This window comes from Polyodon spathula, chromosome 52 (assembly GCF_017654505.1).
Source record: "Polyodon spathula isolate WHYD16114869_AA chromosome 52, ASM1765450v1, whole genome shotgun sequence".
In the NCBI taxonomy this organism is placed as follows: Eukaryota; Metazoa; Chordata; class Actinopteri; order Acipenseriformes; family Polyodontidae; genus Polyodon; species Polyodon spathula.
In genome coordinates this window covers 904,552-924,869 of record NC_054585.1, presented here as the reverse complement: position 1 = coordinate 924,869, position 20,318 = coordinate 904,552, and positions in this window count along the sequence as shown.

Below are 20,318 nucleotides of genomic sequence, written 5' to 3'. Positions count from 1 at the left end.
GGACAAGGGCTAATTTCGGGTGATTTTGGAGAGATGGGCTAATGCAACAAACACAAATTAAGACATGCCAGATTTGAAATTCAAAGCACCTGTAACATGCATGTTTTTTTTTTTTTTTTTTTACAACATACCTTTGTAAATGCTGTGCATGTGCTGTACACCCAGCTGTAGGTTATAGTCCTGTTTTTACACACTTATGGTCTGGCTGAAAATCAATTACAATCTCATGGAAGATAAACTGCAGAGGGATCAATAGTGAGATGTCAAATATCATTAACTGTTTGAAATAAGTCCTTGTCCTAGCCATCCACAGCCCGTACCTGGAGAATGAACTGCTGACCCACCCCACACAACAAGCTTTTCCCAAGCACATTGCCCATCCCTGGCTATCCCACTTATATGCCAGTGTAACAGGGGCAGGACATGAACTGGAAACTACACACACTAGGCCAGTGTTTTTCAGTTGACTAAAACAAAATCTAGAATGTTAAAAAAATAAATAAATAAATAAATAAGTATTTTTAGAATCAGATAACTGAATAAAAACTGAAATTCATGCCTTTGAGTTAACTGAAACAAATGAAAAAAAATTTAAAAAAATGTTAGCTAAATATAAGCTAAAAGTAAGAACATGGTCCAAAACTACAACTGAAATGAAACTTCAGTTGACTTACATTGCTGTCAGTGAACAGACAGCTGCCAATCAATGCACTCTACATTATATAGGTAGCACAAGACACTACTGGTTCCTCCCTCCATTCTGTAAGGCACAGACATCATGTCAGCTAAAATGACAGGTCGACGGAAAGAATGTTCAGTTTGGAATTCTTTTGAATATTTGATTGAAGGCAACAAATGTGTTAGCAAGGTGATCATGCCAGACGGAACAATGTGTGGTCGTGATCTGTCTCGGAAAAATTCCACCAACTTAACAAGGAAGAGTTTTTAGACTTTTAAAAGAGACCGTCAGAAAGACAAACAACTGAGAGAAACCAGGCATCATGCTCAAGATACACCAAGCACTTCGAATCCATCATCATTACATACCGGGGTAACCTGGTCTTTAGACTCAAACGAACACAAAAGACGAGCAACAGCACTCTCAGATACGCTCGTAAATAACAGTATACCTGCAAAACTTGTCAACGAAGGTGCATTTAAAGACTTTTGTGGAACACTTGACCCAACATTCAAAGTACCTGGTGAGTCGTGATTATTTTCAACGCTAATAATAATAACTACATCTGCAAACAACGTAACGGTTTCCAAGCCTTTAAAGAAGATTCCGAGCTCAAGAATATACAGTAGTGTGACCAGGATGACGATAGTGGTGACGTCAGACACGAAAGAACAAAGAAACCAAAACAGGTAATGCCGGTGAACTGAGACGCTACGGCGTCCGGTGTTTGGTTAAATAATAAACAAACAAAAAATGTAAACAAAACTCACAACTGAAAATAAAAGGCGCGTTGGCCAAACAAACACAGACAAAACACAAAACAGATGTGGACGAACCCAACAAACAAGTACCTGTTGCAATTGCTTATATTTTTAAATTAACACCTCTCTCTCTCTCTCTCTCTCTCTCTCTCTCTCTCTCTCTCTCTCTCTCTCTCTCACCCGTTCTCCACTTCACTAACACACAACCCCGAGTGAGTGAAAACATGCTGCTTTTATGCAGCTGTACCTAGACTCGATTGCTAATCAATCATTCAATTGGAGTCTCGGAACAACTGCACGTTAATTTACTAGTGCAATTCCCCATGCTGACATATTATTACTTTTTACTTGCATGTGAAGTGCTGTGCAATCCTCGTGCTTAAATACAAATATACATTTTAAACACTCGTGTTACACAGACCACTTTATATTCCGTGTACCAATGAATATACACCAACATTAACACACAACATACAACACAAAATACACACAAGGGCGATGTGACAAAGTGGTAAATACGTGCAGGTGAGTGCAGTGCAGGATGGATAAATGACAAAGATGATGATTTACAGGTGCAAGGGTGTTTTATTAACTGATTGTAATGTCCAGTGCCTTATAGCAAACCTGTAAATAATAATAATGTTGGAAGTGGTACAGCGGCGTGTATCACTTCTGATTTATAATCACACGGGTTTGGCTCGTAACCCAAAGTCTGATTCCTTCACCCACACAAAACACAAAACACAGACACAATATTGACAGTGCGTGATTTTAGTGCTAGTGGTGCAAACAACAGTTCCTGTAGTAGGAAGGTGAGTTGTGATATCTGGGTTTTTCGCTGGCCTGCGGCTGCAGCTCCAGATTGTGCTCAGTATTCTTAATGAGAACACGACACACAAGACAAACAGTGTTATTACACAGACAACGCAGAACACTCACGGTTTTCGATACACAATACACGCTCCTTCTTGATTATTTAGCTTAACTGTTTGCAAAGGAACAGATCACAGAACCTACGCCCCCTATTTATACCCTCTTCCATGAACCCTAGGTCAACGAGGGCATCTGCTCCTCCAATCCTCAGATGCAACGCCATCTGCCATCCGGGTCAGTGAGTTTTTGGTGCCGTAGTTCCGCCCCTTTCCTAAATTCCCTACTTCCACCTACCCTACGGAATAAATTGTCTTGCCATTTGCTTAAGGGTGCTCTGTTCCTTTTTTCTAGTGCCCTCACAGGTCGGGAAGGAGATCTAACAGCAAGCGTCATTCAATCTCTGTCACAGGCAGGGCACTTTACCACAGGACCTTACAGCAAGAAAGAAAAACAGTGCTGGGTGTACTCTAGAATACCCAGGTATTTAAAACTGAATCAAAAGGTTCTGAAGTCTGACTGACTGACTGACTGACTTTCCAAAATACATGCAGAAATGTGGATGAATGGTTGAAATTATGTTTTTTTGTTTTTTTTTTGTTTTATTTTGAGACATGACCTCAGTTCTCTACCAGAGTGTGAAACTTAAGTTCTTAAACTAGTTAACTGGAAGTAAAAATAAATGACTATTGTTGAAAAGTAAATCAAAACTAAATCAAAATCTTTTGAAACTAAATATTAACTAAAACTGAAATTATGTCATTGATTGAAATATTAACTAAATAGAAGCTGAATTTGACCTTTGAACCAACCCCAAATCTGAAACTGAAATGAAACTGCACTAGGCAAGCAAGCTTCTTAAACACTATGCAAAAGAGCTTTGTCTGCAAGAGTCAGAATCCAAATAGCAGAGCATCACACAACATTGCTGTTACATAAGCAATCTGGCGTTGCTTGTAACCTCACACTGCTGCAGTAGTAGTAGCTGCTGGCCTGGTAGTCTAGTAAATAGCTAAATAGTTTCTTTGGGACATGTAAACAAAGTGGACTGTCAACAAGTATGGTTTTTGGAAGAAGAAAGCTTAACAATGGAAGAATAGAGCATGCAGACACCAAATAATAATATGACTGCAGACAGCCAAGGAGCTGTGTACTAGTCGTGCTTTCTACCTGACCTTCTGATCTCACAAACTTACACAGGCTAAGTGTGTCACATACAAGCACTTTACTGCTATACAATTCATTATGGACTTATTGATTTTCAAGAATATTTGTTGAATAGAATTCAGCAATGCCCACCGTTTTTCACAAAGGCACAGTTAGAGGTGGAGTTGCAGAGCCCAGAATACATTGCAGTTTTGTTTAAATTTGAACATGGTTGTGGAACTGCAGCCTTAAATTCCTGCCCCAGTGTTTACGTTTTCCTCTAAATGTGTGTGTCACTTCTGCTTGGCTATCCACTGCTTCATCTCAAGCTCTCTCTGTCTGAGAAAAGAAAAAATCCAAACGGCCGTGTGATGGAGGAAATGATCTGAGAATGAATTGCCTGGCTGCAGTGCATGAGAACACGGCACCATTTTTCACAGCAGACAAAAACATTTTCCTTGGTATCAATTTGGAGCAAAGAACAGTCTTCTTTTTGCAGCTCATAATCCATCATATCAGCTTGCGTGCTGCGCCCCCAGTCCAGCTCCCTTACCACTCCCATTTGTTACGAGCACTTGCGGGACCCTGTATGTGGGACAGGGCGGGCCGAGGGTAGCCAGGACGGGTCTCTTTCCATTAGGCTCTCGTGCCGGACACCGCCCCTCCAGAACCCTTATTGGCATGTTACTTGGGACCCCATCAGTCATCCCTGCTGCACCATCCATCACTTGCTCCAATCAATAGAGAGCCAGGCATTCATCAGGGCAGGGGGGGCAGAGAAAAAGAGAGAGACTTAGACAGGAGAGAGAGAGAGACAAATAAATGAGAGAGGGGGAGGGAGAAACAATTGAGAGGAAAGAGGTATGTACAGTAAGGCAAAGAAGAGGAAAAGAAATAGAAGAAAAAAGAGGGAAGAGGGATGAATTGAACAGTGATCTTGGAAAGCAGGACAGAAAGACAGGCTGCAAAACTGAAGGAAAGCAGTAGGAGGAATACAACATGTGGATTGTTAAGAGAGAACCATGGAGCCAGAGTCAGACAGAAAGACTACAGTAAATACAAAGAAACAGAGAATAAAAAAAAACTATCAGCTGACGGTAGCAACAAGGTGAATGGAGATGCCTGTGTTTCCTGCAGAAGGGGGGATGGTGCTGGGATGGACCAACCGTGTCGTCCTTTAGGGGTGCAGGAGAGAAATATTGCTTTTTCAGCATGTTGATTGAGCTGTCAGGATGATTAGTGAGAGAGTGAGAGGAAAAGGGAAGGGAAGGGCAAAGGAGAAGTTTGGCTGTAATGACAGCCCCAGTGCTTCCATGTTCCTCGCAAGTCCACGCTGCCTTCTGGATTTCAAATACTAAATCATCGTGCTTTTATCCTCAGCACATTACGTCACACTGTCTCTTACAGTCCCATAGTTTTAACCTTACAAGCTCGGCATCTCAGTCCCTTTGCTTTAACTACACAGCCATGAGGTGCCACAGCTCCAACCAGTAATCCACACTATAAAATATGTTTTATACTAAACCTGATGGGTATATGTAAGGCTGTTTTAAAGTCAGTAACTTGAGGTTTAGCATTGCTATAGGCAATTCACAAATAGAGAGCTATTCCAGAATTCACAGTGCAGTTAAAAATTACTTGTTTACACTCCGACTACTGTATTAGAGTACTAAACTCCATGCAAATGATACAAAGCTACAGTATATCTATCCCGAAAGCTAGGAAATACTTGCTGGGGAGACTTGCTGCTTGTTTTGCAGACACCAATTGTTGGATATCTCAGAATTATTTAATGCTAAATTCAGATAAAACAGAGGTTATGCTGTGGGCTGTCTGAACCAATTGAAAAATGTGAGATTACATGAGCTCAACCCTAGTAATTAAATCTTAAACTAGAAATAAAAAAGTTGGGTGTCTTCTTTGATTCTATCATTTGAGACATATTAATCAATCAATCAATCTTTATTTTTGATTAGCGCCTTTAACGAGGGCCGCCACAAAGCGCTTTACATGAAGAAAAAATTTAAATAAACAAAAGTTTGTCAGATTGGCATTATAGTTATCTACCAACTCTCCCACCGCTCCAGACTGAGTAAAATCTAGAACAGACAAAGCTTCCAGGAACTTTTTAGAAGCTGATAAATTTAGAGATCTAGTTTTAATACAGCGTGGCGGCTGTTTCATAGAGTCGAGTAATACAATTTCAAGACAACCGCAGAGTTATTTTGAATAATTTGACCACGAGAGTTAATCAAGTCTAATGTATGGCCATGAGTATGAGTAGGACCAGTAATATGTTGAATAAAACCCAAACAATGCCAGAAAATCTCTACCAAGAGGATCTCTATCGACATTAACATGTACATTAAAATCACCTAAAAGAAAGATCCTATAAAAACTCACTGACTTCAAATAGAAAAGAAGAGCTGACTCTAGGACTCTAGGAGTCTGTCCATGAAAAAAAAAAGATAGGATTTCAATTGATGTATAAACCTGTGTTTTCATGGCAAAAATTAAACTCATTGCCAAAAAGAATTGCAACACCACCACCTTGTCCCCTATGACGCGCTTTCTAATAGAATGAAAGACCTGAAGGACAGGCCTCTACCAGGGATGGATTTTCGTCTTGCTTCAACCACATCTCAACTGAAGTAAAAATGTCTAAATTTGTTTCAAGAATAGAATTGTTAATTAAAACAGACTTGTTTGCCAGAGATTGTATTAAATAAGCCAAGATAAAGCATGGTTGGTGCAGGGCACGGTAAGCTGACAGTGTGTGATGAAGTCATTTTCAGTACAAGAGCCCCGAAAGGAAGCTGTTGGTTGATACCAGAGAACTGGCAGTACTTCAATTGTATAGATTAAATGCTTCAATTATGGAGTCTGACCACATGACTGAGATGTGTGAGTCAATTCTCCTGAAGACATACCTAGTCTTATCTAAATGAACCCGTCCTATTTGGATGCAGACCATCTTTCTTAAAAAAAACCCAAGGAAGTTACACATGTATTTTGTTACCATTTGAGAAATATAGCAAACTTAGACCAGTTGTTTCTGCATCTGATGCAGAGAGACTAATGCATGCCTTTGTTTAATCTAGAAGTGATTACTATAATGCACTTCTCTCTGGTATCCCAAAAGGTGTGGTGTCTCACTTACAGCTCGTTCAGAATACCACTGCTAGAATTCTGACTAAAACCAGGAAAAGTTAACATATTATCCCTGTTTTAGCCTCCCTGCACTGGCTCCCTGTGCAGTATAGAATTGATGTTATGATTTTGCTGTTAACCTATGAAGCCCTAAATGGATTAGCACCTAATTATTTGCAGGAGTTACTGACCCTGTATCATCCAAATCGCATTCTTAGATCACAGCATGCAGGGCTGCTGGTTATTCCTAGCGTCAATAAGAGCAACATGGGAGGAAGGCTCTTTTCATGCAGAGCTCCTTCAGTCAAGACTGAAAACATACATTAATAAAATGGCTTTCTTATCTTAATGGGTTTTAATGGCATTTTTAAATTGCTGATTTTAAACATTTATTATATACTGTTATTTAAATATGCTATTTAATATGTAGCAGTTGTGTATGTGACATGCCTGTGGACATTTATACAAATGTATTGTGTTGTGTTAAATGCTTTTTTATAATGTACTGTACAGTGCTTTGCAAAACTTGGCCTGTATGAAAAGCACTATATAAATGCAATAAATAAATAAATGAATTTGATTTGCACATCATTAAACCAGAAACAAAGCAACTTAAACCAGATGTTTATAGAGACTTTATTGCAGTCTGCAGGGTCCTGGTATGTCTTTGTTCTGTAGATACTGGTATATACCTGTAGGAACCACCACCACAATGCTAAAGCACTCTGCACTTTTCAAACATTTCATTTTTATTTGGTATAGTTTACAGCACATTCAAACCCTCGCCCGCATTGATTCTGTCATCTAGCCTGTGCATTGATATCCTTCACCTCTGCCATAGCAAAATCAAACACTAGATACAGGATGTATGTTTGCCCAAACACAGCTATGCCTTTAACTAAGTAGTTTATGTAAATAGTTTGTTTATGTCTTAGCTGATAGATGTTTTATTTGTGCTGTATGTAATTGCATTATGAATTGAAAACAGTAGTTGTGTGGGACTGTGGACAAACAAACAAGATCAACAATTATACAAATGAGATAGATTCAAGTCAGTGGTTATGATGGCAGGACATTAATATAGGGTCATCCTGGCTAAATAAAAATAATTAATATTCTAGAAGAGTTTGTTGTTGTTTTGTTTGGCTAAAGAAATCATAATTCAAATTTAACATACAACTAGACTTGGTGGGAAATCCCAGAGAAGAAAAAAAAAAGTCTTAATACAGAAAAATCAATGAGCTGACCTTTTAATAAGGGCCGGTTGTTAAGTGAATTTTGGGAATCACAGAAACACAAATTGCAGGCTGTAATCTCCCGTCAGCGGCCAGAGAATCATTGCTGCATGGATGATCAATCAGGCACTTACCCTGAGTATTGGCAGGAGAGATGGACAAAGCAGCTCAGCCTGATGGTTGGTCATAAGGCCTTGTATATGAACAAAAGTAGGCTCTTAAAGTCTAGGGATTCCAGGACTGGGACCCAGTTGACAGTTTGTGGCCAGGCTGAAATAAAACCCCTGGTGATATAAACAACCTTAACAAGATGGATTTTCTGGTATACTGTATCAAATACCAAACTGAGATCAAGTCAGATTAAGATAAATGGGGAACTTGAGCCAGTGTTACTAAGCAACGTAATAACGCCCAAGCAAGGCCCATCGTCTGGATATTCTATTCAAAGCAAAGGGCTTCTTTCAAATAGCTGGGTGCAATTGCTCTGATATGTTGTTTGCCCACATGTCCTGGGTCATTTATCATTATTAGAAAATGATTCAGACAATCCGCTTCCAGCTCTAGTGGACTTCTATCAGAGAGTACAAGGCTGCTGGAATGTCACAACATCAACGTTTGAATTTTGATTTGCCATAATTAAAGCTCAGTTCACATTTATTGGACAGCAAATACTAAACAAAGACACAATTGGTCCAAATGTATTTTATTATCCACCAAAACCATCCAATGAGTACTTTGCACCAGCCAAAGCAACAAGTCCCGTACCCACAACTGCCGAATCAGCCAATCACAGCCTGTGGGCTCAACGGGAGATCAGCATCTTTCAACAACAATTATTTGTTTAATAAAGTTGTTTTTTCTCTCATTATATATGTGATCTTTTATGAACATTTTTGAGACAATTTTCCTAAAAAAATTTTCAGCAGAAGGATACCTGACTAATCATCACAAGTTCAAGGTAAATCTAGGTTTTAAAGTGTTGTTCAAAATAAAATCATGAGAGAAAAAAATTCTAAAAGCGAGAGGACCCTCTTAAAGAAAGCTCTATCGTGTGTTTGTTGACCTTGACTTTCATTAGCGCCCTCGCCTATGCCTCGGGGAACATAACTTCAGTCGCGGTCACCTATCACACTTTAGAGCTTTCATCGACGAGCACTATCGCTTGAGTAATAGCTTGGAGAAATATCACATTTTCAGGCACAAGTGTATTTTAAAGTCTATCTCAGACAAGTTTTCGTTGTCTTGGTTTCAACACCTTTTGGTTTAGTATCTTAACAGCATCACATGGTCTTTACAGCATATAACCTGTGATGGCCCTTATATGCCCCCAGCCTGTAGATGAATACTGAAAGTATATAAATCATTCTTTTTAAAAGGACTTTTTGGGTGGATTGATTTCTGTTAATGTACTTTTTCACTCATGTACATAATTCAAGTGCAAGCAATGTGAGCAACGGGCAGTGTTCTGAGGAGCACGTCACCCTCACAGAAATGGGAATTGACAGTGTGAGCCTGAACCCTGTGACCTGTTGCTGGCAATCAGGCTAATGGCCTGTCCAAAGCTGAAGAACCAAAGCACAGGGCTCTAACCTGCTGCCACCGGCTTCCTGATGAAGTGCCCTCTTTATAACTGGGAATATTGGTGGCCACATGCTCATTAGGACTGACCTCTCTCGCTCACTTTACAGGGCAGTAAAACTTAACAGCCACCCCGATCACTTTTATTGACAGACTGAGGGGGGCTGCAGTGAAATCATTGATTGATATAATTGTATCCATGGATTGTAGAATGGTGAGCGATCACAATAGACCACTCACAAGTAAACCTTGGGACCCTACATTCCTAAATTAACATTAACAACCATCAGCTTTTCAGAAGACTGAGTGCTGTGGTTGCCCACTGCTTTCAGCGGTTGTACTCTTTTATCAAGCACCAAAGTGTCAATGACGGTTAAACACAGATTTTATTTCTATTGGTTATTATACAGCAGTGGAATTAACTGTCCAGCTTAATTCTATATGCATTCCATGTTGGTATGTCTGATTAAGAAAACAAACTGCTCCCGGTTATGGCTGCCCACAGCAACAAAACAGCGTTTCCATGGCTCACCCAAGCGGCTGAGTGCGGGTATCCTGTCAGGCTTTGTATCTCATCCTCAATGTAGCTACCAAGGAAGGGCGTCATGGAGAAGAAACTGACAGGAAAATAGGTAAAGCATGCTGTGACGAGGTACACCATGCCCCTGTGTGTATTTGTGTTATTTTGCATTATTATTATTATTATTTAAAATGTATTGTTTAGTGCATAAAAACACATTGTGTTGTTGTTAATTATTTAACAGCATGGATGGGGTTCAAATTCTCCATCCATGCTAAACTTCCATGCAGAATGTGACCATCTCCAAATGATTAATTTATTGCTAATGATGGTTGTCCTTCGGGGAGGGGTCTTCTGGACTGGAGGATCCCACGAAGACACCACGTATCATGATATGAGTGGTGTGGGGAAGAATAGAAGGTCCAAACAACCAGTATATTTCCAATTAACTGTTTTTTGTTCCAAACTTTTCCCCTCTACCATCAGTGGTATTGGGGGACTGTAATCCGTGCTTGAGGTCCCAAACAATAAATAACAAACAATAAATCCAGTGTCCAGGGTGTCAGTGGTCGGGCTCCGTGGTTCTGCATCCAGTGGTGTTGAAGTGGCAGTGCAGGTGCTCCGGGTGACTGTGCTGGCTCAGTAATTGCAGCTCCCGTGGCCTCCGTCTGAAAAAAACAAACAGCACTCTGGCTTGTCAGTGTAAGGGCCCGTAATCATGTAGCTGCGTCCCCTTTGTACTGCTAAACTCCTCCTTGTGTTCAGTGCGGCACCATTCTCTACCCAACCACCGCACACAACTCACCTGATCACAATGGAGTTGTTCAGCAGTATTCCAGTCTACACCCTTTCCCAAAAATGACCCACTTCCGGTTCTGTCAAATCGGCCCCTTTGAAGGCGTGCTACCAACCTTACTTAGCACCATCCTATATTGGGTTTTTTTTCTAAATGATCTTACCATTTTATATGCCTTTTATTAGATCAGATCCTTTTATCCTAAGTCAGTTGATTCCATTTTTAGAACCGTCAAGTCAGCATTTACACCTTAAAGAAACAAGGCATGTTATTGTAACATGGGTGTTTTTTGTTTATGCACTTTCATTGATTGTATTATTTATTTGACTTTGCTTTCACTTGTTTGATCGATTTGATTTTGAGTTTGTTTGAATTATTTGTATGAATATTTCTAGCATGTTATTTTGAGGTGTGGCTATTAAGCAATTTGCTACAATTCCACGTGGGGATTAAGAGGGGAGCCTGATTGGTAAGAGGGAAACAGATCTCGCTCCACAAATCAAATCATTCCTGCTAAATAGTGTTGGTGTCCTTCTTTCGGAGAACTGCATACTCTGAACTGAAGCATTTTTTGTCTGTCGGCTCTTAAGGTGGGCGAATTTATAATGGGCTTTGCTGCAGGAACTTTCTCTCTTCTTTAAAGCTGTTTAATGTGTACTGTTGTAGGAACTGCAAACTCTGACGCTGATGCAGTGTTTGCCGGTCTGCAAGGTTGCTTGCCCTGGTGAAGTGAATGTTGCTGTGCTGTCACTGTATGAAGAGGCTGCAGAATAGTCCTCACTTTGTGCAAGGTCTTGCACACCACTACAATCTCTGAAGGACTTTTAAACGGAGTTGCCCGTACAGAGACTTGCGTGATTTGCGGTACAGCAAAGAGAATGTGTTTGATTTCAGGAGCATAGCTCGGAACAGATACTTACTAAGGCAAAAATCAAATTTTTGCTAAAAAAATCCCTGCATATCCTGTTTATGTTATGAAGGTGATAGTTATCATATTATGAAGCCTGGAGATATTAATGCAAACTGCAAAGCAATATGAATAAGTAGATGAGTTTATACCGTCATTGAGAGACATGCGTTTGGTTCACTGCTACTGAAGTTAAAGCTGAGACTGATGATACTGCTGCTATAGCTGCAGCTAGTAAGACTGGGACTGGTGCTGGGACTGGTAAGACTGGTGCTGACACTGCTGGGACTGGTAAGATTGCTGATACTAGTGCTTAGACTGATTGGACAGCTGAGACTGTATGATGCCACAATTTAAAAGGCTTTCCTTTAAATATAGAGTTTGCCAATCCTCCTCTGACCTGATCTATTGAAACTCTGTAACACTTCCTCCTGGGACACCTCCTTGTCTCTGTGGACATAGCAGGGCAAGGCCAATCAGTCTACTTTCACCCACACTGCTGCGACACCAATCAAGCGTATCGAAAGGATGCACTGTTAAACTTTCACTGTTAAATTTTTCACTGTATCTCATGTATTATGCATTTTTCACTGTATTTAATGTATTATGCATTTTTTTTTACTGTATATCATGTATTATGCATTTCTCTGTATATAAAGTGTTATGAATGTTTTTGTTACCGTGTTTTGTAAAACACTTTGTGATGGTTGCCGCTGTGAAAGGTGTTATATAAAAGAAAGATTGATTAATTGATTGACTGATTATTTTAAGACAACTGATTATCAGCTTTTTTATTTGTTTCTGTATAGTACAGTGTGACAAGGTTGCTGAGTTGGTACATGTGCAGAGGTGATGCAGTACAGGAATAACACAGACAGAAACTGTAATCCGGTTTGGAAAAGGGCTTTTATTTATTTTAAATCCAGGTGACCAAACAATAAACCCCGGCAATACACACCAATGTGTGATGTGCAGAGGTAATAATAATAACACATTTTATCTGCCCCACAGTAATACTGAACACGGTCACCAGTCCTGGGTGCTGGCAGTAGTACTCGAGGTGGGTGAAAACAGGTCATTTTTGTGACTGTGGTATAGTGCTGTTGTGGTTTTGTGCTGGCCCAAGGTGACAGCTCTGGATACATGTTAACTGCCTGGTGGTTTACAAACAAGACAATTACTAACAAGCACAAACAAACAAAACATTCACGAATACAATTGTAGTTTTCACTGGGATGTCTCACAGTCCTTCTAGTCTCTAATCAAAAACCAAGCGAAGGAACAGATTGAGATTCTCCGTCCCATTTTATGCTGTCACTCATGATCCCTTGGTAAACGAGTGCAGCTGTCTCTACAATCTGCAGCTGCTACATCATTTCCCTTCCAGGTCAATACGTTCTTGCAAAGGAGTCTCTCCTCCTTCCAGACTGACCAACTTCCAGGCCCTTGGAAAGAACTGCCAGCCCGTCCAAATAATTCTATTTTCACTATTTTGCACCCTCACAGGTCAGGAGGGAGGGAGGGAGATTTACAACCAAGATTAATTATATTTTTGTCACATGCAGCTTTTTATTTGTTTCAAATGTGTATTGTGTAGCTTTTTATTTTCTTTTAAACTGTATATTGTACAGCTGCCTATCATTTTAACTCATTTGTTAAATACACTTAAATTATTTTAATTTCTATTGTATGGAACAGCTGTTATGGGGGACTATTTGTGTTTAGATTGCAATGGGATTAATCTTTTGAACCTTTCCAGATATTGTCAGGTGTGATCCAGAGCCCGCCCCTGTAGAGGGGGAACAATGTCTTGCCTCCTGTAAACTGGTAGAGCAACCTTACTTTGGCAGAAGTATCTTCAGGGTAAAAGCATAGCTGATTAGGCGTCTGCTTGTTTTAGCTTGGGAGTTCCACGCTGCCTTAGCAGAGTGGGACTTTATGGTAAAGGAAAACTGCAGCTACCAGTATCTGCTCTAACCGAGGAGTTTAAGTTGCCAAGATCCGACTGGAAATGACATAAGTAGATTTACGCGACTAATGTATAAGGGAGGCAGCACCTGTGTTGAAAACTGGGCGACAAAGAAAGCCGTGGAAGATTCAAAGGCTGCCCATCAAATCGGTGATAATATAAGGCAAGTTCAGCATGGAAGAGGGGGTCATGGTTTCATTTCAGCAAATACTACATGGCACAAGGCAACCCCAGCTGAACAGAGGAAGCTGGTAGTCAACGAGGTGCAAGCAGGAGGAGAGGATGAGGTGTGTAAAGGCCGTTTCCCAGGCCAAGCAGGGAGAATGGATGAGATGGGAGAGTGATGAACAACGCAAGATCGGCTGGCAAGACCTATGGACAATGGAACACAGCAAGATCAGTTTCCTCATATGTGATGTTCTCATATGTTGGGTGGTGATGTTGGGATGTCAGAATCACTGTTAAGCCCTCTTGAGGTGTCGTGAGCTAGACGATAAAACAAGATGCACCCTACTTAGCTCAATCCAAGCGGTTGTCATGCTTATGCGCTGGGGAGACCGCACTGTGGTTGGTCCCCCGAGCCAGCATCGCAGCCTTTGTGTGTGCTGATGTGCTGGGGAGGCAACATAAGCTGATCCCTGGAGCCAGCATTACGCTTCAGCCGTCAACACCCGGCAGAAGGATATCTACATCATCAGATGGAAAGAAACGCAAATGGATGGAGATGCAGATGGCTCACATTAGTTTACTGTAAAGCTTTGTCTTAATTGGTGCTTTTATTGGCAAGAGCCGAGTTCTAATCAGCATTAAGTTTTAACATCTACTCTCATGTAATGGAAATCATGGGGAGACAGGGAGACAGGTGGTGCTCACTTAGGCAACTAGCGCTGTACTGAACCATGGGGCTCTGTGGACCCCTTCTGATACCTGAAATCACATGTTGACGAGTTTAAAGTGTATTGTGAAGTGGTTTTTCCCTTGTTTAACAAATAACTAATTTGATTGCTTATAAATTGTTACACTGTCTATTATTGATGCTTTGCACAGCTCTTGGTTCTAGTGTACAAGTAGATACAAATGGAACGCTTTAAATGTTAGTGCTCTTCACTAAGCTGGCATAGTCCGGCTACCGAATCTAGAAATAGAGAATACACCATCAATGTTCATTTGATTTTAGAGACCGTAAGATAGATTCTAAAATTAGATCAGTTAAGAACAATACTCGCTCAGCGAATATGAAAAGGTTGTAACACTTGTTGTATAATTGATCAATGCAGAAGGAAGATTTCCCAGGCGACTGACAGATTGCAAATGTGGTACCATATTGAAGAGAATGTGAAATGAAAGACCTGTGTAAAAATCATGGAATTAATCATATGGGGTAATTAGAGGATTATTTATATAGAACATTTTGTCCTGCACTAAAGACTAATCCTTAAACTCAAATTGATGGTAATTGATGGTTACTAACTACACTGTCTTACCATGCTGTTTTATGTTCTCTGTAGAACAATGCATGATTAAACAAACATTTTTTACATAGTCCTGGTTGAAACAAAAACCTGGACCATTAAGGGTACTTGTGGTTTTGAAAACCACTGAATTAGATAATACCGTGGATAGACTGAGAGGCATGTTGATTGTAAATTGTACAGTGATGTCTTTCACACGTTTTGGTTCATGAATGACAATAATAGCACTTTGGTTGGTTGGTTGACAATGTTGGATCAATGTTATCGTGAGGCTGTATAATAATCATGTATGTATGCGACTCAGGATCTCATATGGTTGTTTTCAAGTTTATTGGTCCAACATAATCCTAATGAGCAAAATGGCACAGGTCTATGGTTGGGGGTCCATCAGATGTTGGGCCGTCATAATTCCTACATTTCAGCGTTTATATGAACAACAGTACATGTAAACGTGTAACTAAAAGGTTACATTTGTTTTACTGTTATTGGGCCAATGTAATCTCAATAGAGACAGTTCCTTCACTAAAGTCCTATTCATAAATTGGGTTTTCAACCACTGTACAGATCAATGTGGTGGCATCCTTGGAACAAATGAACAACAAGATGAGGATTTCTAAATTATTTTTCAATATTCCAAGATTTTCCTGAAAAGAAAAGTTCAATTTTCAAAGGAAGCTGTATGAAGCTGGGCTTTATTGGCAATGTATCTATATATCTTTTATGAACCTTTCTGTCGTCTCACTATCCACCAGGCACAATTTAATTGAAGAAAAGTAGTCCTATGAGGAGTATTTTAATGCACGTTATTAAGGTACAGAGTGACAGTAATAGTAATAATAATAAATAATTATAATAATCTTTATTTTTAATATAGCGCTTTTCACAATAAAAATTGCCACAACCTGCTTCACATGAATAAAAATTGACAAGTATTAATAAAAGAATGAAGAAGAACAATAAAAACAAAAGAAACACAGAACAGTAAAACAAGGCAGAGAATAAAAGGAACATCATTTTAGCATAAAAACACTACAGTATAAAAGTACTGGGCAGTCAGTGTGTAATTCACACAGTCCAACCACACAACTGAACTTTTATTGAAGTACAACTGCTTGTTATTCAGATAGTCCTGCAATGGGACTCGCCTTGGCTATTATAGCATAGCATTATAACACCACGGGAGCCTGCATGCTGATTAACGGACCGCATGTAAATTGCACTGAGTATCATGGGTCCCAGGGGCAGTCTGGAGAGCATCATAATACCACAACCTAACACTGCTTTAATTAAACTGCATTTAATTAAAGTCCTTGAGGGTCTTATTAGTCTTAGTAATTGATTTTATTTACCTTCTAGGACTTGGCTCCTGTTGTCCTTTGATTCTGTGTGAGTTTCCTGATTTACATTCCCAGTTTAACAAGCTTTCTGTGGAAATGTTCTTAGATTTTGGGCCTCAGTTAAGAGCCATTAAAGTTAAGAATTGATGTCATTTATTGTTCACTTGTTATTTTCCAATTTGGTAATTTGTGAATTTGAATGTAAGAAATTAAGAAAATTCAGAACAAGACAAGGCTATTCGGCCTAGCTATGCCCATCCAAACTTTGTTGCCACCCCCTCACCACTCTCTGTGTGAAGATGTGTCTCCTTCCCTCTATCCTAAGTCTATCTCCTCTTAATTTCCAGCTGTGTTCTCTAATTCTGGTTTCCACTCAAAGTATTAGTAAGATTTGACTATGTCATCTAAGACTTTGAAGACTTCAGTCATCTCTTCACTAATTCATGTTAAAGACTTCAGTCATGACCTCAGTAATGGAATGGTATGGTATTGGTATGGCCCTGAAATATCTCCATTTCATTACAAATGTGTTGTTCTTGTTTATAATCACTTTGAATTTAATTCTCTGTTTCAGTCATCACATCATACAAGTTTAAAACCTCCCTGTGGGCTGAATGGAGCTCTCGAACAACACTCTGTGCCCAGTGCACACAAGTAATAACATATCTGCTCTAGTGGTATGTCATACATCCACTAGGAGCAGTGTTGCAGGGGGGGGGACAGGTTAATGGTTACACTCTGGTGTACCAGCTCTTTTGAGGCCATAGGTGTGCATTAAACTTTAAAAAGGTCACCAAGAAACTGATATAAAAATGATTATATATGAAGAAAGAATACATTAGTTAAAATAACTGCTATTTTAGACTTAAACTTTTTACACTTTTACATTTAAACAGTTGTAGAACAGGTGGGTATGTGTAACGCTGTATTTAAACAGTTGTAGAATACGTGGGGATGTGTAACGCTGTATTTAAACAGTTGTAGAACACGTGGGGATGTGTAACGCTGTATTTAAACAGTTGTAGAACACGTGGGGATGTGTAACGCTGTATTTAAACAGTTGTAGAACACGTGGGGATGTGTAACGCTGTATTTAAACAGTTGTAGAACACGTGGGGATGTGTAACACTGTATTTAAACAGTTGTAGAACACGTGGGGATGTGTAACGCTGTATTTAAACAGTTGTAGAACACGTGGGGATGTGTAACGCTGTATTTTTCAGAACCCCACTACATACTCTTTAACATGTCATTAACTGAAGGAACAGATCTCAGGGAATCTGTATGTAATTTGCAGATAAAAAAAAAAGGTGGACTATGATAAAGCTCTGTTTTTGAATACTCTTATGTCTATGTGGATGGCATCCAGGTACATAGCATAATCCTGGTCAGCATAGCAGTGGTATGGATGGAGACACATCACCATCTGCTGGTCAAACTACATAATGGAACCATACAATAACTGTATATTTAGTGATCGATAATAGTAAATTAATATAATTCTCAGATGACATAGATTTATCAATAATACCGTCTTGAGCTGAAGGGGGGCTGTAGATTAGAGACCCTATTTTAAACTATTCAAATAGATAGGAGAATTAAATCAATTCAAGATATTCCCTATTTGGGAATTGAAATGTATTACAATATTGCAAATTCTATTTAAATTGTAACTGGACTTTACACAAAGCAGTAAACAGAGTGATACAAAGGAAGGATGTTTAGATCTGTATCCTTTGAAAAATGCGACAAAGGAAAATATTCCAAGTCAATGTAATGCCACTGACAGTATGTTTAAACCTGTTACATTAAATAAGGTCTCATGCAACTCTGATTATTCTCATTCTAGTAACGTATTACTTTAAAATGTACCTAGCTATGGTTACAATTAAAAAATAGGTACTTCTCAGGGGTGGCCAATGTTTCATGAATAAAAATATCCAAACGGTCAAGTTAACTATGTTGCTGTGATGTGATTCTATAATAAACCGTTCAGTAAGCAGGGTCCATTGCACAGATCTTTAAGGAGCCATTTTACAGCACAGCAGACCAAAATGTATCTGAATAGGATCCATCACAGCATCACAATACTTTGAATTACTTCTGTTTGTATTCGCCAGCCTCTAAGGGCTTGCTGTGTAACTCCGTGGCACATGCCAAAACACAGGCTTCCTCACACTTCCTGTCACTGGGCAGCACAACCCCCTGAATCCACTCCACTATTTATTCTGTTGTGTAGTGCTTGTGGGCAGTGCGACCGAGTCTGCATTCCTTTAATACAGTTACCAACAGAGGCAGCCTAATAACTGCCAACACAATTAACCAGTCACTGAATTATTTGTCCCAGCCACATTCTCGCATAACTTAAGCAAATCTTTCTGAACAATTGAGAGCCGTTGACCAGATACTCCTGCTACATTTTCACACGTCTGGTTCTGGTTGCAACAAAATTAGAAAGAGGGAGATTCTGAATTGACAGGGGATAAGCCTTTTCCCTGCTAAGTGAAATCCATATTTTAGGAACATAAGAAAATGTATGAGTAGAAGATATAAGTGTGTCCTGTGCTTAGTAGCTAATTAATCTCAGAAATTTGTCAACTATAATATTATTTAATATATTTACAGGATGTTATGGTTGACACAGTTCTGCCTATATTAATATATTCATAAATATATGTAAATATATTTCATATATTTTCCTCTATCAAGGATGTTAAAATGTATTTGATTAGTAATGGTATTTTCCCTAGCATCCTAACAGTGTGTTTGCAATCAGTTCCATACTGCATTTCCTGCAGAAGGAGCACATCTGACACATTTAGTTTTTTTTTAACAAGAACTCTCTGAGCACAAGTTTTTAAACTGTTTATCTCTCCAGAAAAAAAAAAAAAAAACATGTGTGGTTTACTAGGTAAGATTGACTGGAATTATTATTAATAATTGTGCTGGGGCTATCCATAATGCACCCCCATAGGCAAGAAAGGGTTGCACTTGAGACGTGTCTAATGCATAGTTACTATAATCTAACCACAACAAGCATCACCCTTTATTAATGGATGGCAGAACATTACCTTACCAGCTTTGTATTTGGCACCAGTAATTATTTGGTGTGTTTCTATTCTTTTGCAGTGTATATTTTATAAGTCTATTCTGGTTTAGACCTACCTGTAGTCAATCACAGGGCCTGATTACTGGCCCCTGTTGCGTATTTTGTTAACTATGTTGAATCTATTTCTTGTGTAGTACTACTGATGTGCATTTGAATTATACAGCAACACCTTTTATAGAACTTTCTGGTACAAATACACATTAAAAAGAACAGCCGTGCGTCTTTCGGTCTTCTTCACCTGGGCTGTACCCAATTCATCACAGTGCAGCCTCCAAATGATTATGCTGTTGATTAAATTAGTAAAAGCAATCACAATTCCAGACCAGTTAATTGGGAGAATTTATTTACGCCTACGACAGTTTTACGGGTGTTTGATTAACTATTATAAGGTTTGTTTTCTGATTTTGCATAATTTACCTTTAAATCCTCAGCGGAGGAAGCCGGCGCCCATTAACAACTGTAATAAACTCTTTTTAAAAACGCCTCTGTTTCTGATTTATCTGCCAGAGCAATATCTTTCACTGCTGCCCGGGAGCCTGACAAATAGGCTGGATGTCATTTCTCGTCCACCTATAAATCTGTAAGCAATGCAATTCATGCAAAGTTTGTGAGGTGAAAGCAGGTTTTTATTTCTCTTCTTCTGCTAATGACACAGAGGTGCCTTTAGAAGGAAAATGTTTATAGGCTGCGCTATCCCATTTTAGGTATTCCATGTGCATGATATTCTTCACCTTGCAAGTTCACATTGAAAGAGTTGAACCTGTGCAAGAGATTGAGTCACAAACGGGA